Source organism: Callithrix jacchus, chromosome 10 (assembly GCF_049354715.1).
Source record: "Callithrix jacchus isolate 240 chromosome 10, calJac240_pri, whole genome shotgun sequence".
In the NCBI taxonomy this organism is placed as follows: domain Eukaryota; kingdom Metazoa; phylum Chordata; class Mammalia; order Primates; family Cebidae; genus Callithrix; species Callithrix jacchus.
In genome coordinates this window covers 14,715,597-14,733,254 of record NC_133511.1, presented here as the reverse complement: position 1 = coordinate 14,733,254, position 17,658 = coordinate 14,715,597, and the positions used below count along the sequence as shown (strand labels likewise).

Below are 17,658 nucleotides of genomic sequence, written 5' to 3'. Positions count from 1 at the left end.
CCTCCTGCCCCCAGTCATTGGAACTCCTGGTTCTCAGGCCTTTGGACTCCAGGACTTATACCAGTGGCCTGCCCTGGTTCTCGGGCCTTCAGATTCAAACTGAATTACACCACCAGCTTTCCTGGTTCTCTGCCTTGCGGACAGCAGATCACAGGACTCTTTGGCTTCCATGATGTGAGCCAATTCCTGTAAGAAATTTCCCCTTAAATCTCTCTCTCTCTCTCTCTCTCTCTCTCTCTCTCTCTCTCTCTCTCTCTCTCTCACTGTCCTATTAGTTCTGTTTCTCTGGAGAACCTTGACTGCTATAGCTACTAACCACTTTCTGGTCAGTAGTCCACATAGTTGTCTTACCTCTCTTCCCAAGTGGTAAGAGGAGCTTTGAAAGCATTTCAAGCATTTCACCTGCTTGGCTTCTGCACCATAGAAGGTGGTTGATCCAGGTCCACTGGGTGAAGGAACCTGAGCAATGCAGCAGGGAGTCAACTGAGGACAGGTGCAAAGTTTGCTGAGCCCTGTGATGGCCCTTGTGAGCCTGGGGGGTGTGATTGGGTGGGGACTCATTCAGCATGATGCTTTATCTGACTGTACCACTGGTTTTGAGCATAGGGACAGGAATAGAAAGTGAAGGGTAAGACTGGATATTGACACAGAAAGAGCTTTAGAAGGAGGAGACTATGAAAGAACCTAGATTATTAACAAAAATGAGGCTGGAAACGTACAGTATGGATTTCAGGCCAACTGAGGAGGCCAAGGAAAACTAGGAAGATACATTTAGACTTCCTAAATGGATGAGGGAGAGAGATGGGGGCATGGATAGCTCTGATTTTAAAGGGGTCTGCACTAGCCCACATGGTGCCTTTGTGGGAATTAGAAAATAGAATCCTTCACTCAGTGGGACACAGCTTCAGGTCAGGTGGTGCAGCACAATGCAGACTGGATTTTAACCCCTTCACTCTCCTTTGCTTGTTACCGTTAACAGTTAGCAACTGCCACAAAATGCTGTGTAACAGACTTCCCCAAAAGTTACCGGCATAAAACAGAAACCTCCTAGTCTTTTCTTGTTGTTTTGAGACAGTCTCAAGCTGTCACCCAGGCTGGAGTGCAGTGGCACAGTCTCGGCTCACTGCAACCTCTGCTTCCCAGGTTCAAGCAATTCTCCTGCCTCAGCCTCTGGAGTAGCTAGAATTACAGGTGCACTCCACCACACCTGGCTAATGTTTATATTTCTAGTACAGACGGGGTTTAACCATGTTGGCCAGGCTGGTCTCGAACTCCTGACCTCATGATCCACCCACCTAGGCCTCCCAAAGTGTTGGGACTACAGGCACGAGCCACCACATCCAGCAAAACCTTTTGTTCTTGCTGATCTGATGACTAGTTGAGGGTTGGCTGAGCTCATCTGGCAGTTCTGCCGATCACACGTGGCTTGCTGGCATGGCTGGGGTCATTGGGGGTTGGGTGATTTAGGCAAGACTCAGCTTGGACAGTTCACCTGTTCCATGTCTCTCATCTCCTTTTTGTGGACTAGTCCTATGGGACTAGTCTGTACCTCTTCTATTCAAGACAATGGCTGGGGTGCAGAGAGCAAGCCCAGGTGGTTTTGGGGCCTGCAGATGTTATGCTGGCTAACACTGCGCTGGCTGGAGCATATTGCATGGCCAAAAACAAAGTCAGTGAGCAGGGAAATAGAATTTGCCTCTTTAGTGAAAACTGCAGAGTCACAGGTGACAAGGCAAAGAACTGGGGCTGTTAGTGCATGAAGGCCCCTGTGTAGAGGACACAGCATGACCATATGTTGGTTGTAGCCCTGCCTGGCACACAGGTTCTTTCTGAGCCCTGATTTCCTGACCCAACCTGAACCTTTGCATTCCATTCTGTGCCTGCCTTAAACCTGCAGCTTCACCACTAAGGATGTGAGCATAGTTCTGTCTTTCTGCTTGTGATTTGTGCCTCTTCAGATGGGTTTCCTGCCCTTGTCCCCTGGCAGATCATCCTCTGATGACTTTAGTGTGCAGCTGCCCCTCTCTGAATCCCTCCTCTAAAAGCATTTCCCCCACCCAGCTAAAGTGATGGCAGGACATGATGTATGTGTAGGAGAAGCAGGAACTAGAAAATGAGGAAAAATAAGGAGTTGAGAGAGGAAAGCACTTTTCAGAGTACATGGATTTGAGGATTTACCGGATTCTTCCAGTCTGATACAGATACTTGAGCTACCTTGGAAAGGTCACTTTTCTTTCTTTCTTTTTTTTTTTTTTGCGACAGAGTCTCCCTCTGTTGCCAGGCTGGAGTGCAGTGATGTGATCTTAGCTCACTGCAACCTCTGCCTCCCAGATTCAAGCCATTCTCCTGCCTCAGCCTCCCAAAGCGCTGAGATTACAGGCATGAGCCACTGCGCCTGGCCGGAAAGGTCACTTTTCTAAGTCCATATCCAAAATACCCATTGACCATGGGTCTCAGAAGTTCATACATATGATGTCTGAAAGTTCTCCCTAATACCTCACTCCAAGGCCCCCTGTCTTTGAAATCTATTCTAATTTTGCTCAGCATTATTGCTGTTTTTGTTGGCCAGGTGTTTTTTATGTTTAAACCAGCCAATTTTTCTTTTATCCTGAAGAAGACATGCACTCGCCAAGTGTGTGTGATATCCCCATTAAGGAAAGAAATAGAGACTCATTCTTCCTGCAAATGCTTCTATTGTGAAGCAAAGAATCCAAACATTTAATCCTTGACGCCTGGACCCCACTTTAATGCAGACCCTCATTTTGTGCACTTACCTCCTCTCAATACACACAATTCCTTCTTGATGGAAACACTTGTATGTTTTCTCAGTGGACACTCGGGGAATCAGGCCCTTCACGCTGCTTTTTGGGTTATTACACTGTCACATTTTACCACTTTGCAGAAAGAACATATTAGGCAAAATAGAGTACTCAGGAACAGGGATTGCTATTGTTAGAGAAACAATACTTGGGAAATAATTCCCCCCAATTTCGTCTTCATCTTTTCTCTGCTGTGGAAAGAAAGGAGCAATTTATTAACAGGAGGCAGACAATGTTACTACTGCTTCTGGGCAATGGAGGTTTATGGGGTCCACGATAGATGCTGTTTCAGTGGCTTAGAGAGCGAGAGACTTTGGGAGCTGCAACAACAACAAAAGAATTCCCAGTGGGGAGGGTTGCTAAGGGAAAAGAGCCTCACTGGAATTTCACAAAGCTTTTGAAAATTGTGGTGGTGGTGCCCTCCTGTTTGTATTGCAGACTTTTATTGTTTCAACTGCATTCAGATGGTTGAAGAAGGAGGTTTTTGTTTTTTGATTGGGGGAAGGGGGCAGCCTCCTGATTCTGCCTGCCTCCACCCAGTGCCCACAGCTGAACTGACCTGTGCCTCGAGCGATGTTTCTAGCAAATATCCTGGAGTCCGCTGCCTTCACTGCTGCCCTCACTCTTCACTGCCTTGGACAGTCTGGCTCCTGACTTTGGTTTTACCTTGTTTCCAACTCCAACCTTGTCCTCGGACTTAGGGCTAGATTTCTGAAGGTGGATCACGCTCATACCTCTGGCTCATCATGTGTTGGGCTAGTCGAGAGCAGCCCAACCTAACAACTCTAAGTCCAGGACTGCTCCTTGGCTGTGGCTCCTGCGGCCACCCTTTGCATAGAGCTGATGTGTCGCAGCCCTTTTATGGGGCATGATAAATGCTTGGTTCACATGTGGAGGGGAGGTGACTTCTGAGGGGCCCAGTAAGTCGAGAGAGAGACTTGCATCTTAGACTGTAGAAAACAGTTGAGTTGAAAGTAAACTACAGGTATGAATTCTAAGAGAAAATATGGATTCTCAAAACTGCGTAAGGTTGTCTAAGATATGCACTGCCTTCCTTCGGCACTGGAGCCGTCTCATTAAAGCTAAACAAGCACGTGGAAGGCATTTTGATGCTAACTTCCGTCAAGCTGGAAGTGGTCAGAAACAAGCGCACCTGGGATCTGCCTGTAGTTTGAGGCTCAAAATACAGCCCAGTATAAATGCAGCTCCGCCAAGCAGACATGTAGGCAGAAATCTTACCCAGCGCCATAGGAGGGGTCTGTGTGACTCTATTAATGAAGCAAAAGATATTGGAATCCAATTGTTGATGGATCATCACATGCCGGGAAAACTCTCAGCTGCATTGACTGGGCAAGCAGGGGGTATTGTTTTGAACTTCTGGAGTTAATGAACTATGGCCTGAAATTTACAACCTGGCCACGAGTGTTAGAGATTTAACTCCGGAGCACAACTCCGGGGAGCTGGCACACTCCTCTGGCCTCTGTGCGGGCCAGAGCCCTCCAGGATTTGGCTTCTGGATTCCCCCTTGTCTCTGCAGCCCATTAAAGGCAGCGCAACAGGCCTTTGCTTCGCAGGGCCCCTTAGTGCTGGTTGGTACGAGACATCTGCTTCCTAACCCTGTTGTGACTACAGCAGCACTGGGCAGAAAATGAAAAAGGTAAACTATAGCTCTAGTCCTACTTGTTTTGGTTACCTTGAAAGAATTTAGAAAATCAGTTCATTCCTGTGGAGATTGGGTGGGTGGGGAGACCTCTCCCAAGACTCTAATTTAGAACACCTCACTTTAAATTTTTTTCCATCTAGACACATTCATTGGATGGGTTCAGTCCAAAAGAGCTTTTGAGTTCTATGAGGGGGAGAAAGGAAATGAGAGCTTACTAATGTTATGCCCTAATATTTTTTGGGAACCGGTCATGTATACAGATACCTGAATTGCACCCATTCTAAAAAAAAAAAAACAATCTCACAATATAAAATAGAAGACCCAGGCCAGTGGGGGGAGGGGGCATTTCTACATGTAAGTAGTAATCAATAAGTATATTATTATCTATAAATAGTAAGTACAACAATACTTCATTTGAAGAGTCATAGTAAAGACTTTGGCTTTTGTTATGAGTGAAATTAGGAGAGTTACATTTCGATTCCTGTCCTGTTTGTTTCCATTTGTTTTTACCGCTCAGCTTCAGAAGCAGTCAACAGTTGCTGCTTCCACGTCCTAATCTGCCATTGGTCTTGGCTCCCTGCCTACCTTGCTGCTAAATTTGCTCTTTCGAAAGTAGCCAGTGCTCCTTTGTTTGTCCAATGCAGTGGTCCTGCCAGGGCCTCAACCTGCGGCATCTCTTGATAGTGTTCAACCCTGCTGCTCGCTCCTATGTCTTTTTTTTTTTTTGAGACAGGGTCTTTCTCTGTTGCCCAGGCTGGAGTGCAGTGGTAGGACCACAGCTTATTGTAGCCTCAGCCTCCCAGGTTCAAGCAGTCCTCCTACCTCAGCCTCCTGAGTAGCTAGGACTACAGGCACATGCTACCATCCCCAGCTAAATTTTTTGAAAAATTTATTTGTAGAGACGGAATCTCACTATGTTGCCCAAGCTGGTCTTGAACTCCTGGGCTCCAGCAACCCTCCTGCCTCAGCCTCCCAAAGGGCTGAGATTACAGGCATGAGTCACCATGCCTGGCTTTCCCTGAATTTTTATGATAAAACCCTATCTTGGGTCTTCCCCAGGCTTGCCATTGGAGATTTCTTGGCCTCATTTGTTGATTCTTCCTCTACTTGTCTCATAGCAATTGATACTGAGAAAAAAAAAATTCTGACATCAATTTCTCTTTGGAGTCTGGCTTCTTCCTCTACATCCTATTTGGTCACTTTTAAAGCTGCAAGTAGCATTTCTAAGACCATGACTGCTGATTTGACCTTTCCCCTAGGCTCTGGGTTTATTAATTTGACAAACACTTATTGAGCACCTAAGAAGTGCCAGTCATCTTTCCTGGTACTGGTAATAGACCCAGTTAACAAAACACACACTTCCCCACATAGGGAAATTTGCATCCTAGTGGGAGATAACATAACAAACAAAATAATTTGTAGTTAACACTTAAAAAGTGCTTACTTTATGCCAGGTGTTGCTCTAGGTTATATACATATACCAACTCATTTAATTGTCATGACAACCCCACTTTACACATGAGGAAACTGAGGCACAGCATCACCTGGTTAGTGATTGTGGAGCTGGGACCCGACCCAGGTAATCAGGCTCTAGAGGTTGTGCTCTTGGTCTGTAAGTGTGTCATCTCCATAGAGTTGTTAGATGGTGCTACGTGCTATTCAGAAAAAATAAAGTAGGGGAAATGATGGGGTACAGGTGGGCGTGTGCGGCTGCAGTTTTGGCTAGGCTGGCAAGCAAGGTGACGTTTGAGACCCGAAGAAGGCAAGGGAGAGCCTTGAGGACTCTGGGAAGTGGGGGATGTGAGAAAGACTGTTAGGTGACCACACGCCCAAATTTTCCCAAAAAGGGTGGTGGGGTGGGTAACAGGGAAGGAGTCAGGGTGGGGGTATTGGGAGTCAGAGTCCAGAGGAAACCTGTGGGCCAAGTCAGTTAGGGCCTTGGCGGTCATGGCAAAGATTGTGGCTTCTACTAAGAGTGAAATCAGAAGATGAGTTATATCTGGACAGGACCAGTCTGGGTTCTGCTTTGAAAATGGACTGGAAGTGTTCTGAGGGTGGAGAGGCAAAGCTCACCAGGAAGCTACTGCAGTAATGCAGGTGTCTTTGAACTGTGTCACAGCAGTACACAGCAGAGGTGGTTGGATTTTTGGTCTATTTCAAAGGTAGAGCCAAATAATTTCCCGATAGATTGGATTTGGGGTGTGAGAGAATGAGGAATCAAAGATAATTTTAAGTGTGTTGGTATAAGTAACTGGAAGTTGCCTGAGATTACAGGAGGAAAAGATTTAGGATAGTAACCTAAGTGGCTTTGTTTTGGACATGTTTGAGATGTCTATTAGATATAAAAATGGAGGCAATAAGTAGGTATTTGCATAGACAAGTCTGGAATTCAGGGAAGAGTCCTGCCCTAGACATATAAGTTATTTTTAACACACATGCACATAAATGTTCTACAGAAACCTAGGAAATGATTCTGATTCTTCTTCCTCCTCCTCCTTGTCTTCCTCAATATTTGACTGTTTATTGTAGATCAGGCTCTGTGTCAAGTTTTCGGTGTTTTTTTCTTTTCTTTCTTTCTTTTTTTGAGACAGAGTTTCGCTCTTGTTACCCAGGCTGGAATGCAATGGCGCGATCTCGACTCACCACAACCTCTGCCTCCTGAGTTCAGGCAATTCTCCTGCCTCAGCCTCCTGAGTAGCTGGGATTACAGGCGTGCGCCACCATGCCCAGCTAATTTTTTGTATTTTTAGTAGAGACGGGGTTTCACCATGTTGACCAGGATGGTCTCGATCTCTTGACCTCATGATCCACCCACCTCAGCCTCCCAAAGTGCTGGGATTACAGGCTTGAGCCACCGGTTTTTTTCTTTTCATGCTTCAGTTTAATTCTGACCCTAACCTTGCGATGGAGGGACTGTTGTCATTCCATTTTACAGACGAAGACACTGAGGCACACCTACTCTTGTCTACCATCAGACCTCCGAAGAGAAAGTGAGGTAGCTTACGATAAAGTACATGGATAAAAGATTTGTAAAGCTATTCACACAAGGATGTATTTACTTAGGGTTGAATAATAAAGAGGGAGTATAATTGTACCAGAATATTTAAACTAAGTATAACCAGTCTTCTACAGAATAAAACATAGCCTTGAGCTTCTTGGCAGCAGAAATAAAAAGGCAAACAGCATGAACATCAGTTCATCAGGAGGGATGAATTTTTCTTAAGTGCTTAGTTATTTAGTTTTTAAAATAACCTCTCCCGGGGGAGTAAAGTATATTCTTGGAGGGATTCTTAGGAGGCAAAGTAAGTTATAGAAAAGATTGAAATTGGTTAGATTAATCTCTTTTTTTGTTCACCATGTTAGTCAGTAGTTACTTATTAAGCAATTATATATGCAAGCCTGTATATAACTGTGCTAATACTGTGAGAAATCCAAAGAGGAACTAAACGTGGTGTCACAGGGTCTAATTTAGAGGTGAAGTGTAGGTACCAAAAATGACCAACAATACAGCAGCCACATGATGAATGGACAAGGCATGTTGTCACGGTAATAATTTGATTCTGGGGCTTATGAGACCTGAGTTTTAGAGGCAGGCTTCCAGCTTCCAATTCAGGCACCACCCCTTACTAGTGCTGTATCCCCAGGTAAGTTGCTTCACCTCTCTGTGGCCAGTTTTGTATCGAAAAAATAAGGATAATATTAATAGACACTACTTAAAAGGGTTGTTGTAGGATTAAATGGGTTAATAATATCTATAAAGTGCTTATTGTCATGCATGGCACATAGTAAGTACCATAGAAGTATTTGCTTTGGTTATTTTATTTTATTTCTGAGACAGGGTCTTGCTCTGTCACCCAGGCTGGAGTGCAGTGGCACAACCTCAGCTCACTGTAGCCTCCTCCTTCTGGCCTCAGGTAATCCTCCAACTTCAGCCTCCCAAGAGCTGGGACCACAGGCACATGTCACTATGCCCTGCTAATTTTTGTATTTTTTGTACAAACACTGTTTTGCCATACTGCCCAAGCTGGTCCTAAACTCCTGGGTTCAAGCAGTCTAACTACCTTGGTCTCCCAAAGTGCTGGGATTACAGGCATGAGCCACCTGGCTTGTGATGGTTATTTTAAATTGTAGGGACAAACGCATGGTTAAGAAAGTAGTTATTTCACTCATCAGAGAGATTCATTTACTGTGAGTTGTTCAGAAAAGCTTCATAGTGGTGGTAAGATTTGAATTAGCTCCAGAGGCTCTCCAAGTATAGAGACACGGACATCCTCCTGGCCCTTATGACTGGGGTGATATCACTAAAGTCTTCACCTGTATCATCAAAGTGATAGTCACCCAACTTTTCTAGCTGAGTCTTCTGGTAGCAGCTTCTGGAAGGTGATAGGGTGTTGAAGTGATCTGGTTAAATGCAGCTAAGTGAGGGAGACACCATATTAGATCTGAATCATTTTGCCAGAACTTAGTGGCATCTGAAGGTAACCCAGGGATGATAAGGAAAAGAGTTAGTTATTCCTTTGAAACCAGCTCCAGTCCCCTCCTTTTCATGCCTAAACTACAGGCAATGGAAAAATTCACAGTGAGACTCATTGTGTACAGACAGTAGCTCTCCAGAGTTGCAAAGTCCCAGTCCCAGTACTTCCAGGCCTGAACTATAAGAGGGTCCCCAGCATTCCACTGCAAAGGGCTTTGGCCTCTGGCCTTGGGAGGACCAGAAGCCACAGACATATCCATCCAAAAGGCACAGCCATAGTCAAAGGCTAACCAGGTATTTTGTTCAAACTCAGAGAAGACTATATCATAAATCAGGACCTTAAAGGGGCAAAGAAGAGGAGAAGGGAATGCCAAGCTCAGGGTGGGCATGAAGCAGAGGATGGGGACAAAAGCCAGGGTAAGGAGTTAGGAGGAGAAGGAGTTTGTAAGGAAGGTGGGCCTAGAAGAGCATTTTCTGGAGTCTCGAACATTGCTTAGACAGTAATTTGTGTCCTTTGTCAGAAAATGAACCTGAAAAACTCTATAAAGAGTGTCTGGAAATGGTGCCTTTGATGAGGGCCATCTGGTAAGATGCCAGCTCACACTTTCCCATGCCCTGACCCTCAGGACGCAGGCCCTGTCATGGTGGTGGACACTGTACTCAGAGATGCCTTGCTCAGCTCTGATTCTCTGGAGCAGGAATCCTGTCTGGCTCATTGAAGACAGCTGCTCAGGCGGGTCCAGCAAATGGAAAACATACGGACGGCAGTAACAGACGGAGATGCTTTCTGGAACAGAGGACCTTCTGGAGCCTTTAGGGGCAGCTGCAAGCACATTTAGGGGCTAACATGGCCTTGCAAATAAGTACTGAGGACGTATCAGACCTCCAAAGAGCCGGCTTACCCTAACCCTGGAGGAATGACAAAAAGGAGTCAAGGAAAGGCAAGTGGGATTTTTCAACTTTTCCCTGGAATAATTTCACCTTCTAGGAAACTTTTCTTCCTTTCTTCCTTGTTTCTCTTAGGTGTATGTTATATACTTGTGGCTGGGGCAGGGAAATGAGGACTATGATCAGATCTAGCCTCGTAGGTTTTGCAAGAGGCAGTTTTGCAAGGTGGCCCAACCCCTATTCCCCACATGTATAAAACCTCAACTTAAGGTGGTCCAAGCAGGGAGGCTCAGAGCTGAGGTTTGCACATCGGTGGAAAGACCAGGTCAGGGTATTCCATGGTCTAGAGTGGATTGGAACTCCCAGTTTCAGTGTGCAGAAGGGGAAAACTCATAAACCAAACACCCTGAAGAAGAGACAAGCATCAGAATTACCGAGACAAGGTGTAAGAATTATAGCATGCCATGGAGTCAAGGTCAGGAGCCAGATGAAGGCAGAACCAGGACGGTGTCCATCTGGGATGCTATTTAGGAGTAATGAAGGGGATGCCTCTGTCTGCCTTCATCCTGGAAACTGGAAAGTGGGTGTGGACTGATTTAAAGGCATGTGGTGGGGCAGTTGTTGATATCAGCTTAAAATGTACACACGATGCCTCGGATCGGTCGTGTCTGGCCACTAAGAGTCAAGGCTGTGGCAGTCTGGCTAGCTCCCTCCCACCCTCCACTGTACTGAGAGTCAATACCAGTTTTAATTTTATTCATGGTGCTTGTACTTGTTCTGTGCTGCAGCTTCTCAATGAATACTAATGGAACTCCAGATTGTTTTAAGTGAAGATCTGAGCAAGACACCTCCTTTCATCTTGTCAAGAGCTGTCATTTCCAACAGAGGTTTTTGGAGTTTCCTTTCTAACAGATTCAATGCAAACTCCTCTCTACACAGAGCTGCATATGTATTGCTGGAACTGGGCAATTGCAAAGCAGTCCTCATGGAAAAGAAATCATCCTTGGCCTCCTGCCCCTACCGTGGTCACTGTCAGCAGAGAATTCTCTTGTAGGAGGACAGAAGGAATGGAGAAGGAGGCCAGCAGGGAGGCAGTTCAGAGGGCACCTCTTAGAAGGCGGTGGAAGCTGAGACTCTCTTTCATTTGCAAGGTTGTTTTGATCATTTGAAATAGCATTTCCATGATTTTTATAGCCATGAGGCCTTTACGGTTTAGAAGAATGGCTTCCTGGCCATTTGAACTGCTTCCTTAATTCTCATCTTTCCTTGTTCCTGTCCACTTTGCCCGCAGTTGCTGTATAATTATTTTTTTAATCATGATCTCCCCTATTCAAAACTCCTCAATGGTTATGGCAGTTAAGTTGGCCTTCTCTGACTGGCCCTCTGGTCCCCATTCCTCCCTGCTGTCCTTATCATTCCAATCTCTCCCACACATTGCTTCTGCCTGCCTCTACCTCACCCAGCGGCAGGGGCTGAAGGCCAGCTTCTTGTATGCTCTTGCTGGTGTCACTAATAAGAGAAACACTTGAAGCTAATGGAGGTTTGCTTTTCCACCAATGAGCACAGTCTGGATTAGCCCTTTTATGTAAGTTCAGAAGGCCTGGGTCATCACCAAACTCCTGCCTTTCTACCCCTACTTCAGCCTTCATTGTCCTAACCCCAGATCGTTTGGGAAGACGGCAGCTTAAAGTAAATTAAAGCTTTTTTTGAGTGGCATGGATCATCCAGCTCAAAATCTGCTTCTGATGTTATGGGAGACAGTAGAGCATGATGCTTAAGAACTAGCAACACGTGGTTCAGTCCTAGCGCTCAGATTTCATTATCATCTTGGGCTAGTTATTTAATCCAAGTTCCATCTTCTCAGTGATAAAATGATCATGGTACCTACTACGTAAGTTTGTGTTGATTAACTGAGACACAAAGTCTTAGCATGGAGTGGGGCAAAAGCATGGCAATGATATATAGTTCAGGAGTCAGTGAATGCTAGCTATTAGTACATTATGTCTCAGTGTTGATTGAGTCAATCAATGAAATGGGCAAGGCTTAATGTAGGCATAGGTAGATAACAGTGTATTGTGATTTCATAGCCCATTTCTTTCCTCAGACAACCCACCCCAAGCGAAAAACAAGCCAAACCCACAAAAGCATAGTATTTTCTTTTCTGACCTACCACTGTGCAAGAAGTGGGTTTTCTGTTTTTATTTTTGTTTTTTGTTTGGTAAAGGCATTGCCTCTCTGGTATCCTACTGGCCTGCTGCTTGGCTGCCATCTATCCCATAGGAGACACACTCCTTATCTCTTTCCTCCCCTTGCTCTTGGTGATGGTGGGAAGGGAGGTGTAACATCTGCTGGTGATCTCCTGGGGCCAGCCAGCTGCCCCTGCAGCAGAGCAATGTTCTGCTGTAATGACCCACAACATGATGACTTCCAGGGCCCTCTGGCAGGGGAGACTGCCAGGGCTGAATAGGCTGAGAATGCTCAAGGGCAGTGCTGGGTGGCTGCTGGCCAGAGTAGCCCATCTGTGAGGCTGGCCAGAGGGCAGGAGACAGGCTTCATGCAGCGCGCTCCTAGGGAGACACTTTCTTTGTTTTAAAAAAATCCCAGTCCATAGATGGATGCAAATCTAAATTCTGGGTATAAGGTGTGTGGGGCCACACTTTGCCAGTGGGGTTTTGCTATTGCATTCAGTTGTAAGGAAATGATTCTAGGTTCTATCAAAGGCGTAGTCTGAAGACCAATCTGCCGTCAAACAATATGCTTCTATAAAGCCCAGAAGTTTCACGCTTTTGTTCAGGGTTGAAATTCCTCTTCCAGGCTTTCATCTCTGGAGGACTCTGTTTTCCTACCAACATTGAGCCCTCCTGCTGCCTTTTGCTTCTCTGCCTTCCATTCCAATCCACATTTAGATAAGGAGCTGCCCCAGATAATGGTGACTTCTTCAAAATGTTGTTTCCCCTTCTCTGTATTTGTGTCTTTTTGTCTAGCTTCTCAAATAATCCATGAGCTCATTTTCATTAAGATAAAAACAACACAGAAGTAAGTAAAGCAAGCATGAGGTCACGGAGCTCCTCCTCACCTGCCATCTCACTCTGGTCTCCAGAGGCCCCGCAGTTAACAGAGGTAACCACTGTCCACAGTGCAGCATGTAAACCTCCATTTATCATTTACATCCATACATCTAGACAAGCAAATGCAATTTTTTTGTGAGGGTTGTGTTTATAGAGCCTTTTAAAATCAATGTTTTATATGCATGCAGTTTAGAGAATCAGCAACTCTAGGCTTATTATGAAAAGCTGAAGTCCTCCCCACTGTCCTCCACTCTCCTTCTCTCTTTCCTGAAACAGACACACTCAAGTCTCTTGGCTGCTTCTTTAGGCATTTATCTCTCTATCGCTAAGAACACTTCCCATAGTGCTATTGGAACTTTTTTGTTTCGGGCATAATCTCTTGACTCAATGATTTGGTTATCTTGGCCCCAGTTCCCTACTAAGCACCAATGTTGATGTTTTGTGTTTACTTTCTTGTGACTGTTAGAAAACATGATACACGATACCTCCTCTTTCTCTTCTATAGGACATGTTTTGTCCTGGAATTCATAATTGCCATGTTTGTCTATTTTCCCCTCTCATCCATAACTCCACTTCGCATACTTCCTCTCTGTATGTTTAAACATACTATTATTTAGTCAGTACCTGCTATGGATTGAATGTGGGTCTCCCCCACTCCACCCAAATTCATGTTGAAATTCTAACATCTAAGGAAATGGTATTGGGAGGTGGTGCCTGTGGAGGGTGAGTGGGATGAGAATGGAGCCCCCATGCATGAAATGAGTGCCATTATTAAAAAGGGGAAACTCAGTGAGCGCTCTCACCCTGTTTTCCCTTCGTAAGAACACCGTGAGGTGTCAGCAGCCTACAATTCAGAAGAGGACCCTGAAACCAGGGCACACTCTGGTTTCAGACTTTCAGCCTTCATAACAGTGAGAAATAAATTTCTCTTGGTTATATTGCCGTCCGGTCTATGGGACTTGGTTATAGCAGCCCAGAGGCAAAGACAGTATTATCATCTTAACGAAATCTCTCTGGGGCCTTTCGGTTTTCTCCTGTCTGCTCTGGTGACTTCCAGGCGAGGGGCACAGTTGTCATGATGGCTCTTCTTTCTCCATCATCCTGTGCATGCCCATTGCTTCTCTCTCACATGTGATCCTGTGGGACTTCATCCTGTGCATGCCCATTGCTTCTCTCTCACATGTGATCCCGTGGGACATCATCCTGTGCATGCCCATTGCTTCTCTCTCACATGTGATCCTGTGGGACTTTATGTTTCCTGACTCCATGTCTTTCTATGATTTGTCTCTTGTTTGAGGAGTATACATACTCCAGATGCTTCTTTAAAGAACATACATAGAGTTAAGCCACTCATTCATTAAACTTCATTGACCACTTATTAAGAATTCTAGGAAAAAATATTGTATATATTCTAGGGGCTTCAGTCATATCAGTGAACACCATCCGAGATCCTGGCCTTTGAGAACCTTGTATTCTAGCAGAGAAAGTCGAATAATAAAAACAAACATAATGGAGAAGTAAATTACATAGTATATTAGGAAGTGGTAAGTGCCAAGGAAAAAGAAGTAGAGAAAGGTGAGGGATCAGACAGATTTTCCTCTAGCAATTGTGGCGCATTGGAGAAAGAGTTCAGGCATCACTCTTGACCCATGTTTTGCCTGGACCTACAGCTATACAAATTTAAGAGCAACATGGATCATTTCATATTACAAAATATTCCTTAGCTAACATTTGTGACTGCTATGAATATCTATTGAATTTGTGTGTACCTTGGAAACGCAAATTGGAATTCAAAGAGAAGCAAGGAAATGGATGGACTGCAGCACTAAAATAATGTTATTTTCTTCTGTAAGAATCTATTGTATTTAGGCTATCTGAGAGAAAGAATTTGACAAGTTAATTAATTTGTCTCTTACTTAACTGTTCTTGCTGCTCAAATCCTACCTGTACTCCAAAATAGCGTTCCTCTTTGAAGTTGGTAGTTCCCCAATCTGCACACTTTGTGGCATCCAGACACAGTTTCCCTTTATTTCCAGGACATCTGCAAAGAGATGGAAAAGAGCGTTTTCCTGGTGCCTAAACAGTGTTAATCATTAGAATGGAGGTTTATAGTTATTGATAGTGCTGGGCCAGCCTGGAGGGCCAGATTCCAACTGACAAAAGTGTCCAGCCATCCTTTAATAATGTGTGTGTTCATGATAATTCAGTTCCCACAAAACCTACGGCCCAGGTAAGAGGCCCTCTTGCCTGGATATTAGTTGGGTACTGGGATCGGGAGCTTTAATCTAGAATTGGAGTAAGTCAGGGTAGGTCTTGGTAAAAGAGTGACATGTTAGAAATGAATTAAAGAAGGTGTAACAGTTATAATGTTATTTTTGGGAAAAACATTTCATAGAGAATAACTCTAAGAGCATTTCATAGAAAGATAATAACTCTCTATGAAATGTTCTAGTACAAAATCTTCAAGGTATGTTTATAAGTGTCTTTAGCATAGAATTGACATTTAATTAATAGTTTGCCTATAGGATTCTAGGAAGGACTTTTTTTTCCAGAATTTTGAAGAAATTGTTTCATTGCATCTGCCTTCTATTATGGTTGTTGAAACATTAATGATAGTCTGATTTTTGCTTCTTTGGAAGTGACCTATTTTTTTCTCTGCAGAAATTTGTAAGGTCTTTTCTTTGCCTTTCTCCTTCTCATATTCTTGGTGTGGACCTACTTTCATCTATTGTGCTATGCACTCACTGAGCATTCACTTATGCAGTCATTCATTCCACAAATATATCGGTGACCCAACAAGGAACAAAACAGAAAAAATACCAGCCCCCCAAGGAGCGTACACCCCTAAAAAAGGAAAAGACCACAACAAAATAAGCAAAAACTGTGTTCAATCGTCATTTAAATGCTACGGAGTAAAACAAAATGGGGAAGATGGATAGGAAATTCCAATGGGGAAGAGTTGGGGTGGTGGTTGCAGTTTTAAATATGGTAATCCGGGAAGACCACACTAGGAAGGTGACATTTGTGTTAAGGAGCTAAGGAAGCAAGTGATGCTGATTCCTGAACAAAGGATGTTCCAAGCACATACACAAAGACCTGCAAGACAGAGCATGTCCAGTGTGTGCACGGATGACAGGAGACCGACGGCACTGGAGCAGAGTAAGCAAAGGGGTCAGTAGAAGAGATGAGGCATGCGAGGTAAGAGGCATCAGCTTATGCACGGCCTTGTACTTTGATTGAACAGATTCTCCTTTTTTAACTTGATCAAGGAAACATTGAATCAAATTCTGGTTCTCTTTGAAGCTGGGACGAGCAGAATTTTTTTTGGTGATATAGATGTAAGAATGTATAAGAGAGAAAAGAGAATTGATTATAATTTATTAATTTGTTTTTGCCGGTGCAACTGGAAAGAGGAAGGTGTAATTGAGTGAGTTGGATAAGATTTCAGGAGTTGCATGTCTGGAGGCAGGTGGTAGAGGCCAGAAAATTGGCCACTGGAGTTAGCAACTTGGAAGTCATAGCTGTCCTTGGAGAAGTGTGGTTTCAGTGGAGTTGCCGGAGCCACAGCTCTGATGGGTGCATTCACGAGAAAATGAGTGGGAGAAATTAAAGCCAGTTGAATTAGCTCATTCAACGTGTTTAACTATAAATAACCAAAGAGAAATAAGATGGTGGTGACAAGGGAGGTGGGGCTCCGCTTATTTATTTTTAATTTGCAGGAGATAATAGGAGGTTTGCAGACTAGTAGCAAACTCACCCCTTCAGTTCTGGAAATATTTCCTAAATTACTATTTTTATCTTAATGATTACCTTTCCTTCATGGACTTTGCTTTTTCCTTTTGAAACTCTATTACCCGAATGTCAGATCAGTTCTCTAATTTTTTATGTATTTTTCTCCTCTATTTTCTATGTATTTGTGTTTTTGCTCTAATTTCTGTCATTGTTTTCTCCTAAGTTTTAACTTTTTCTCTGTGCTCCTTTCTTATAGCATTCTCTTCTTGTTTTATGAATATAATGTAGTCACATTTCTCTGAGGAATATTAATGATCATTTAGAATTAATGTTTGTTCTGTTGAATTGTGTCTGTTTCCTCACTTTTCTTTCTCTGTTTTTTTCTAAATTTATTTATTTTTATTTATTTATTTATTTATTTGTTGAGACAGAGTCTCACTCCGTCACCAGGTGCCAGGCTGGAGTGCAGTGGTGTGACCTCAGCTCACTGCAACCTCTGCCTCCCAGGTTCAAACAGTTCTCCTGCCTCAGCCTCCCAAGTAGCTGGGACTACAGGCGTGCGCCACCATGCCCAGCTACTTTTTTTGAATTTTTAGTAGAGACGGGGTTTCACCATGTTGGCCAGGATGGTCTCAATCTCTTGACCTCGTGATCCACCTGCCTCGGCCTCCCAAAGTGTCTTTCTCTGTTTTTTTTTTAATCCTTATCATTCACATTAAATGCTTTCTCAAATGGCTCATGATCTTTCGGCCATTTTAGTCTGGGACACTTAGCTTATGTGGTGAAATTTCTCAGCTGTGACTCTCCTATTAGTGTGATCTGTCTAGGCTGTCATACTTGTCGAGGGAACCCCCGTTTCACTTTCTTTAAGTTTCTTCTGTTAAAAGAAAAAATTGTCTGAAATAAATTCAAAAGAGTTTAATTGTACAATGAATGATTCAAGAATCAGGCAGCCTCCCAAGCCAGAGTAGGCTCAGAAATTCCAGTGCAGCCATGTGGTGGAAGAAGATTTAT

The 17,658-nt window shown here is 44.0% G+C and overlaps 1 long non-coding RNA gene across 1 annotated transcript in view; it reads left to right on the top strand.

Annotated features, from left to right (window-relative positions):
• LOC144577960 (uncharacterized) overlaps positions 1-16,783 on the top strand; it is a 57,815-nt gene extending 41,032 nt beyond the window's left edge. The window contains exon 3 of the long non-coding RNA XR_013522805.1: positions 9,583-16,783. This is a non-coding gene — a long non-coding RNA (uncharacterized LOC144577960). The remainder of the gene's footprint in view (positions 1-9,582) is intronic.
• The last annotated feature ends 875 nt before the right edge of the window (positions 16,784-17,658 follow it).